The sequence below is a fragment of the Phaethon aethereus genome (genome assembly GCF_964289735.1).
Source record: "Phaethon aethereus genome assembly, chromosome: 20".
Classification (NCBI taxonomy): Eukaryota; Metazoa; Chordata; class Aves; order Phaethontiformes; family Phaethontidae; genus Phaethon; species Phaethon aethereus.
The window spans coordinates 1,791,789-1,801,785 of record NC_138596.1 but is presented as its reverse complement, the minus strand read 5'-3'; positions in this window follow the sequence as shown (position 1 = coordinate 1,801,785).

Here is a 9,997-nt window from a genome sequence, read left to right as displayed (position 1 = left end):
CTGGGTCAGGGTGGCCTCGTGCCCTGCCGCCCCCCGCGCACGCCCCCTCCTCCCCGCGGCTGGCGCCCCCGGGCGCCCTTGGCGGGACGCGGGGCTCGACCCGGGCCGGGCTGGGGGCGGCCTGTCAGCGGCGGGGCCGGCCTGAGGGGCCAGACAGCCCCGGGCCGCGGCGGGGCCTTCCCGGGGCCGGGGGGCGGCCTGCCGAGCTGGCGGCCGTGCGGCACGCTCCTCCGCAGCGCGTCCGCGGGGCACAGGGAAAGGCTGCCGGTGGAGCTGCCGGCCTGGCTTTGCGAGCGGGAGCGTGTTTGTCCCCAAGGTGACAGCCGGGCGGCCCGGCCCGCCGGGCACTCTCCTCGCCGCGGGTGCATCCCTCCGCTCCGGGCCCTGCGGGCCCGCCCAAAGCCGGGGGAGCCCCGCGGGGGGCTCGGCCTGTCTGCAGGGTAGTTTGGCTTCGCCAAAGGGTGGTTTCATCGCTCAGCTTGGTAGCCACCCTGCAGATCTGGGGTGCCTCGGTACGGGAGGGCGAGGGACACCGTGCTCTGTTACGCTCCGGATTTGGTTTTCGTACTTATAAGTTACCGGGGGGCGACAACGGCCGTGTAATACGCTTTCTTCTTGGCATTCAGAATAGTTTCTTGGTTTTAAGGCTGTCTGAGCTGGCCCTCGTTAAGCAATTTTCCACGTTTGCCTCGAGGCTTGAGAAATACGCCTCTTTTCTTGGGTTTTTCCCCCTCTTGAGAAGCTGGTGTCTCTAGGTGCGCTGTGAGACCCGCTGCGCCTTGTCGTTCAATTCAGCACTTCAGAACCGGCTGATGACGAAATGCGGCACCACTGAACAGGGGAGAGCCAAATGGCAATAACGGTTGAATAATTTCTTGGCTTTGGGTGTTTTCTGGCGCTGATAGGGAACTTGTAATAATAGTTACTTTCAGGATGTTTGAGCGCAAAGTTGCCAGGTCTGCTGTAGCGCTGTGTTTGCAGTAATTTGGGGGTTTTATTGCAAGGAGAATACGGTGTGATTGGGATATCGGTGATTTCAATTCTAAAGGGAAGAGACATGGGGAAGTATTAGGTAGCTTTTTCATTGCAGAATGCGTGATTATTTTAAAATGAAACCTACAACGGATCAAAAGCCTTGTCTCTCTTTAAAAAAAAGAAAAACACGGAAACGCGCGCATACACACTAGTTATACAATAATCTGATGTTGAATTCCTAATGCGAGCAGATTGTTCCTAACTTGCTATGGCAAGTGGACAAGAACTTCAAATAGGAGATGTGGTTCCTCTGTTCTTTAGATGAAGGGATAGTTTGTTGCTTTGCCTCCTTCCGTATTTCTGTCAAGTTAGTGCTCAAGAGATTTTTTTTTTTTAAACAGTGAAGACCTATGTGGTTAAGTCGTAGTGTTGCACTTGAATTTAGGTAGGGGTTTTTTAAGGTAACGATAATGTTATGTCTGTACCCAACTTTTTCTGTATTTTTAGTACAAAGCTTAACTTGTACCAGAACTGTTAAGTTTTTATTTCCAAGCAAGGATTCCCATCCTGTGAACAACCTCTTAGCTGAGAACCCAATGTGCTTTCCCACACCGGGGTTCAGCACTGGCAAGTCTTAATGTCAGTGAAGTGGGTAGGTAGCTGGCAGGAGTATGTACTGCAGCGCTAGGGCAAGCATCACACCTAAGCCCTGCCTTAGCTACTTCTCCTATTTTTATTTGAGCTTTGTTCATAGCCCTTTTCTGCATTTGAGTTTGCAGTGGGCTTGTGGCTCCACATGAATTCACAGTCATAGACTAATTTTTCCTGTTTGTGCTCAAATTCCAAGCTTCAGAATGCTTACTAGTATGCCATTTTGTGCAAAGGTGGATTAAACTCTCTTCACAAGTATTTATTAAATTTACTTTTAAGCTGTTTGATCTTGTCTCTGCTTGAGCCTGAGGTCAGTAAAGCTTTTGCAGTATTTTTTATGAGTAACAATATGTGATCTTATAGGGTAAATTGGCATTCAATTTAATGGTCCCAGTTCACATAATTTATGATGTAATATTTCCTGAGGCTTTCATCAAGCTTTGGATTATGCATCAGTTTTTTCCCGTCCTTCATTAAAAAAGGGGGCACTGGACATGATGTGTAAACACTGCTGTTTAAATGCATGTTTGCTTCATAACAGTGGGGATGTGTTGGTGAAGCTGACTGTGACTGCTCCGCTGCACGATACAAAATTAAAGTGATGCTTTTTGCTATGAACACAAAAATTTTTGCAGCAAGTAGGTTTTTTCTTCCTCTATACTCCCTCCAAAAAAAAAAAAAAAGAAAAGGATTGAAAAAAATAAAACTAGCAGAAGTTGCAGGCTTCCCCACAACTTTTTATTGAGAACTAAGAAATTGTGTATGGCTGTTTTCTACCAGGATTTTGATGCTTATGGAAGTTACAGAGAGTTATTTTAATTTCATATCAGATGTCTAATCTAAAGCAGCTTTTTAACTTGCCTGAGAATTAGAATAATTTCTGCCAGTAGAGAGGAGGAACTAAATAAGCTTTCCAAGTCACTTTTGCATGTTTGTTTTTTTGTTTTAAAGGTATACTCCCTGCCACTTACTTTGAATTGCAGCAGTGCAAGGACAAGAAAGTTCGTGGGGTTTTGGGTTTTTTCCTTTTTAGAAAAGAGGTTTGGGAGGATTCTTTTCTCACAGTGTAATGTCAAATTTTGGATTAGTGAGACGCTCTGTCCCCAAACAAAAGCTTCATGCCTGAGAAGGGAAAGTGTTGAGAATACTGGTCTTTAACAGTCTTCTAGTACAAATAGATGAGAAGATCCGCCGTATTCGCATGGTGAGTTTTGCGTCAGGGTCCTAAGGAGCTTTCTTTCAGCTGTGTTGTTTTCCAATCAGACATTAGGTTAAAGAGAAGACAGAACTTCCTGTTCTTTGAACTAAAATGCATTATTTTCTCCTTTCCTTTTTGATTTCTGTGTTTGCTCTAAAGACCCAACAGGAAAATTTCATGCCCCTGCAGACCTGCCTTCTCCACACTTGACTGAAGGTCACCTTGAAAGTTAGCAGTAATCTGCATCAGAATTTTGTGAAGTTGATCTGAAGCAGACTGCCAGTGTGAACTTCTCCAGAAGTCTGCCAGGAAATCACTGGGAGTCTTGGCAATTTTTCCTTAGGGAAGGATGAAAAAGACTCTCGTCTATATCTAGTCTAGTTTATATTGCTTTTCTCTGGGAAATCCAATCTTGGTTAATTTACTCCATTGCCTTTTGTTTCAATCTAATTTTCTGGAAATGTTCCCAATGAAATCCCACGGGACTCAAGACCAATGATTTTTTCATTAACCATTTTTTTTCAGCTGAAAGCTGGAATGTGCTAATGCAGAGAATAATGGGACTAGTTATTGTAAACAAATTAAACTCCTGTTTTGCTGAACTACAACTTAACTTTCTAAAGCCTTTCATTTGTTGGTCCTGGAAATAAACTTTTCTGGTTCAGGAGCCAATCTAGAAGCAGGAGGCTGTGATGAAACACCTCCTTTTTGTCCTCCGTCTCTGTTTCCACAGTCTTTGGTGTCATCTTCCCAACGTAGCTTTCACAACATGTCATTTCTTCTCTCTGTCTCTCCAGTTCATATCTGCAAGGGTCCTGTTGATTTCCAGTGGCACTTGAGCACCTGTATTGCTAGCTAGAACAATTGCTTGTGTGGAAAATATTTTAAAATTTTCTTTTTGCTCTTTCACTCTGCACTCATATAATATTAGAAAAATCCCACAGTCATCGTACTACAGATGTGAATGTCATTTATAATCCATTTAAAAAGTTGTACATGCATATAATCAGCTTACTGTAATGTTAATCTAAATTAATATAGCAGACCATGGTAGCTCTAGGTCACGGGCCAAAATGATGTAAGTGATTGAGCATCTTCTGTTCGCAATGGACGCTCAGCACATCCTGGTATCAAGCCTGAGAAGCTGGGAGAAAACTAGGAGAAGAATACAGCTGTTCTGCCATGAAACTTAACAGCAAGCATACCAGGGTCTCTCTGAGACTTTGAGAGTGCTGCTTCACTTTAACAAAGCCTTCTTTTCCCACACATGCTCATTAGTTATCAAGGATTCAAATCTCATTCCTCTGATGAAGGTACATAAACTTGGAATATAAGCTTTGTCATACACTTAGCTGATCTTTTAGCTAACCTGGATAAGAGGAAGCTTAACAGTTGGCTTTTTTTTTTAAACACTTAATGCATCCCTTCTTGGGGGTAGGAGTGTGTATGATAAATACTTTCAGGCTTTTTCTCACGTTAGAGATAATTTAATTGGACTTGGATCTGTGGGATTAAAAAGTACTTTCAGGCCACCCCCAAGATGCAGTGCACTTCTTACAAGCTAATGCTTGTTAGCCACCTGGCTAGCCTGCTCCTTTGTGAGCTTGGCAAAGCAGCTACTTGCAAAGTATATGGCTTCAGCCTCCTGATGGAGATGCTTGTCCCTGTGACCCCGCCTGTTCCTTGTCTGGTTTCTTTCAGCTGGTGCACGTACTCTGTATGGGAAGACCAGAGCAGCTCGGTGCCGTCCCGGTGCGGGCTGGGTGCCTGGCCTCAGTGCGCTGTGCCGCTCAGCAGCTCCCTGCAGCTCCTGGCTGGGTTCCTCCATGTTGTGTCTGGATGGAGGCTGCACTGAGAGCCAGGGATCAGATTAATCACTTGCTGCCTCACTTAACTTTTCCTGCTCTGAAAAGCATTGTACTAAAGAGACTGGACAACGTATTGTTACAGCTTGACTGCGTTTTCAAGCATTCCTTTACTTGGGAAAGAAAAACATTAACAAACGTGGAGCAGACTCAAAGCCAGCGCTCCCAGCAGGCAGGCGATCCCAGTTCATTCTCCTCCAGCCCTCGGGAAGCGGCCGCAGCGGCTGCCGTTAGTGTCGCGCTCCGTGGGAGGGCAGCGAGATACCGTCCATGTTTCCGACATGGTAGGTCAGCCCTTGTACATCAAAGTGATAAGGGAAGTAGAAGCGCAAACTCCCGAGGAACACACCCAGCCTTGGAATACTGTGGAAGTGAAGTGCAACCCACAGTGTTGGTCTGGTTTTCTCAGTTGCCTCTTTTATGGTCCCCTTGTTTTGTCTGAGCTCCAGATCTCATGGATTTGATGAGAGACTGAGTCATGATTTCTGGGTTCTCTGCCAGGAGAGTTTTATAGAAATCAGGTTACACTTGGCTTTGGTGCCCTTCATGAACTCGGGATAAGACATCTCACAAGAACATACTGAACCTTAATGTTTAAGGTGGTGTCAGGTGAGACTGAAGGATGCTGGAGGAAAATGTTACAGGTACAGTCAAACTGAAGCCTAAACAATTTAAAAGAAAGATAGTTGGGAGTTTCACAGCTGCCTTCATGTTCCTGCTATAGGTTTGGTTTTACTTGTAAAGCCATTTTTGTGTTGCTCACTTCATACAGGGCATAAACACAGAGTAGTGTCCTTGGCTATAAGATGTCCTGCTATATGGATAGTAAAGCCTAATGTGCTTTGACTATTTTGCTTCTTTGTAAGACGTAGTAGTTTAAAAAACCTTTTGGCAGTAGCATGCCTTTCTTTAATTTGCTGAATTCCTTAAGTAAAACCCTCCGGTACATCACGATAGTAGGATCATGCGCACTGCTTGCCAGTTGATCCCTTTTGTGTTACTCTTGCTTTTGATCGTGCTTGAAACCACCACCCCTACAAAAAGGGCACTTGTATTGCAGAGCACAGGACAGCTATACTACTTATGCTTTTTCTCCTCTGTCACATTTTTATTTCCATGGCAATTGCTGACGCCAGCTTTCCAATCGGAGAGGTCAGAGAGCCAGCTACCCTGACAGCATTTGTCTTGTACACGTTGTTGAAGAATTTCTGCACAATTTATGATACAGCTGCCTTGTTATTTTTTATCACTCATACAAGCTCCTAAAAACTGGCCTAGAGCTTTGAAAATGTCACATTTTTTCATTATGGGGTAGATACTAAAGGAAACCAAGCTTGCTTTGTTACAATATCCAAAAGCAAGCAAAACACTAATTTCTCTTTGAAATGTGTTTTGTGTAATGTGTTTGAAAGTAATTTCTGCAACACATTTGATCTGGTCAGGGAGTTCTAAAATCTCTTTGCATTTTTGCGAAAATCTCATGAGGAAGACTCACGAGTTACTTTCACTATTACCTGGAGCTTTATGTGAGCATCCCAGTGCTTGGTTGGGTCTTAACACGGTTGGCTTATGCCTTCAGTGGGCTGCATAGCCCAAACAGTAAATATTTATCTTGGGTCAGATGAAGTCTTTAGCTGTAACAATAGGGATTGTCAATATTTTGTGAGGGATGGTTTCACCGTGAGTAGAACGTAGAAGAAATCCCTGCTGCTTCAGCCCTTACCCCCATTTTGCACTGCTAGGAGAAGCTGAGTATCAGTATTTCTCACTGACAATATTGCAAGCAATGGCTCTGGTTTGAAAGAGGCTGCAGGTCAGGCAATAAATAGGCTTAAAGCAGAGTAAAAGTGATCATAGCTAAATCTGAGCAGTAGTTAATGATTAGCTTTTGATGTAGATAATGATACGTGTTTTGCTTGTCAGCATTATCTGAAAGTTTAGAAACTTTGATCTGTCTCAGACTTGTTGCCTGTTTGGAGAAGACTGCTCTCCCGGAGGCAGTAGATGGAAAACCTGTCTCTGGAATAGTAAGTACTCAGCTTTTTTTTTAGCTCTGAGTCATTTCTGCTTTGGATTAACAGCTTTGTGGCAGGCCAAGGGTTTGAAAGTTAGACGAAAAAGGCAGTGTTTGAAGCTTTTTCTCAGAGTGGTTTATTGTCAGTCATAACTAAAATAAAAAAATGGCTGATCGCTCTTTGTTCTAGCTTTCCATGCCCTAGAGGTCGTCCTGTCAGAAGAGCGTCATGAGGCCAAGGCTCTTTCAAAGACAAGTTCCTTCCCAGAGAATGGCTTTGATTGCCGTTTCCCTCTTCTTCATGTCACAAGAGATCTTCTACCTTGCTGAGTTGACAAAGAGTGAAGGTGGGATTCTGTTTTTGCATTTCCAAGAGCGAAAATGTAGAGGTGCCCTGTTCTATGGACTAGGGCTATGAATTTGTTCTCCAAACTCTTGCAAGTATTTGCATTACTACCTGGAAGCTATTTGTATATCACATGTACCATCCTCTTTCTGTTACCGTGATCATGGAGCAAGAGTAGGAAAGTGCCTCTGGTGCTGTACGTTTTGGTCTTAAGCATCTGCTGAAACAGAGATCGACTTCCTGGACGTAATTAAAAACACGGTGGAATGGATTTTGCTGATAATGACCCATGTTCTACTTTGCATTTTGCTCAGAAAGAGCTTCGGGCTTCTCAAAACAGCAGGTGTTTTGAACAATTGAAGCACAAAAGAATTTGATTCTTGGCTGTAGTAGATCAAGCTTTTGTTTTGAGGGAGAGTCATAGTGATGCAAATGAAACAAACACACATTCATTTCCCTTCTGCAAGCAGGGAAAACTTAAGTATTTTTGTAAAAGTCAGTCTCACAAACTATTGGGTCTTTAGTGAAAAGCCTACATTTAAAAGGTGACCGTGACACGCCAGAGCAGGAGTTGGAAATCCCAGTTTATTCCCGTAGGAGGTGACATCAACAGTGTGTGCCTGTTGTGGCAATGTCTGGCACGGGCTGGAATGTGGCAGCTCCAGGGAAGGTGAATGGTTGAGTGGCCACCTTAAAATGCTGTGTCGGCACACAAAAGGACATGCATCTGAGTAAAGCTTCAAGGAAGCTTTCACATGTGGTGGAAGCTAATGGACAATGAAGGTGTTTCTCTGTGATGAGTGTGTGGCAGTACGGGACGCGGAAGAACGTATATGAATTGCTTAAACCATTATGTCTCATATCATGTATGGAATAGATTCCTAACACTTAATTAACAAGGAGTTCTGGAGGGTGGTTTTCTTCTTGTCCAGATTCTCAAAACACTCCGTACTGAAAACAAAGCCGATTCAGTACTTGTACAAATGTTGCCTTTTCTGGGCTAACTCTGGTTATGATGTTGAAAAACAGCCAGAGGGGAAAAATGAGCTTATTTTCCACATGTGCCGGTTTGTGTAAATGGGTAGGTTGTTATCAGCTGATCCATTAACTTAAAACTATCTGTGTTACCACTGCACTGCGGTGTCTCAGGCATTGCCCGAGTTCACTGGAGGGAAGATTTCTCTGCCAAAGGATTTGCAGGATATTCAAGAACAGGACCTTTTTAGTTCAACTGCAGGATCTGTATCTGGGTCCATAAATGATGGCCTCGTTCTCCAGAGCGCAGAGCAGCTCCTCGCCATCTCTGCAAGGACTAGTAAGTCCATGACTTGTACAGGTTATCAAACAACATGTGCAGTTGTCATGCTCGGGCAGCAATAGGGCACTGACTGGGCAAGCTGCTCCAGCTGAGCCTGCTTGAGCAGGGAAGTTGAACTAGGTGATCTCAGGAGGTCTTCTAAACCTCAACAGTCCTGTGACTGAAAAATCTTAACTGCAAGTCCTGCTGTGGTGACATGGGGAACAAGGGTAAGTAGGGTAAGATCTGGGAATCTTCTGTGAGTCTTCGGAATCATCTGTCTTGATGGACTTTAGGCTCCCTTTTATGAGGCCTGTAATAAACTGATGCCATCCATTTTATTACCCTCAGCATTAGTTTTATCTACATGAGACAAAGGTATTTATGATGTTGCTAGGTAGCATCTATAACCTTGCATCAGTATTAACGGCCAGGTAGTGTGCTTTTAGGGCACATGGAGCCACATTGCATTTTGGCAGCTGATGAAACTTTTGCTTGCTGACTTGGGAATGCACTTGCTGACTTGGGAATGCACTTGCTGACTCCTGGTTTCATTTTGTGTCTCCTGAGATTATTTTACAGTCTCACAGGGCTTAAGGCTAGAAGGCACCAATTTAAAAAAATAAATCTGGTCAGAGCTGTTTATACTGTTTAGCCTCGTGTGTGTCCTTCCCACTTCAGCAAAGCACGTAGCAATGGTTTGTCAGGTATTAACTTGCAACTAGTACCCTGTCTCGCGTCCTGGCATATCTAGCGTTCCTTATAGACTGAATGCTTCTGCGTGGGCCACTGAATGGTCACAAACCATAACAGAACTGGACAGAGACACCTTTTTTGTGTGAGACAGGCTGGCTCCTTTTCGTACATACCAGTGCTGCAGGTGGCGTGAACCTGCGGGAATCTGGATGATAAATTAGTGAGCATGATGGCGAAATCTTGTGCACAAAAGGGTTTTTTTCATTTTAAGATTAAAGTTTTACCTTAATTTAAAAAAAGACTGTTGTCGGTAGAAGAATGTGTGCTCAAAGCTGTTCTTGATTGAGGGCATGTAAAACAGGAAGAGAAATTCTTCGCTAGGCCTGGGTTTTCTAAGGAAGCAGAAATTGTGTAAGATGCAGTTCCAAATACTAATTTTTTTCGGTTAAAAAGTTTTTGAAGCATATTGCAAGGCTCAGGACTCTGTCCCACTGGTTCCTCAGTATGCGGTGCGGCAGCTCTCTGGCCGCGTGGATCCCTGGTTGCCGTTCCTGTGCTCGGTTGTGTAACCTCTCTGCAGAAACCAGTGTAGAGGAAGTATCTATTTATTCAGGAAGTTATGTAATCTTGGAAAATATGGGTCACGTAGCACTTCTTTTCTGCCTCCTCTTCCTCACTGCCGCTCCGTTTCTCTCCGCTGGTAAGAAGGGGGTTAGGCAGCCCTCCTCAGCAGACAAGTGAGCGCTAAGCGGTTTTTAGTGAGCGGGTCCTCGGGTGGTTTCTGACCAAGCACTGTGCACGGCGAGCGGGCTGCACTCGGCTCTCCTGGCATGCCAGCAAGGCTGGTAAGCCACAGGGATCTGAGCCATCCTGCCTTATCTCTGCTTAAACACAGCATGGTCCCTGCAGGAAGGGCAGGCCTTCAGGTTTCTCCTCCCTGGATGCTGAATACTGG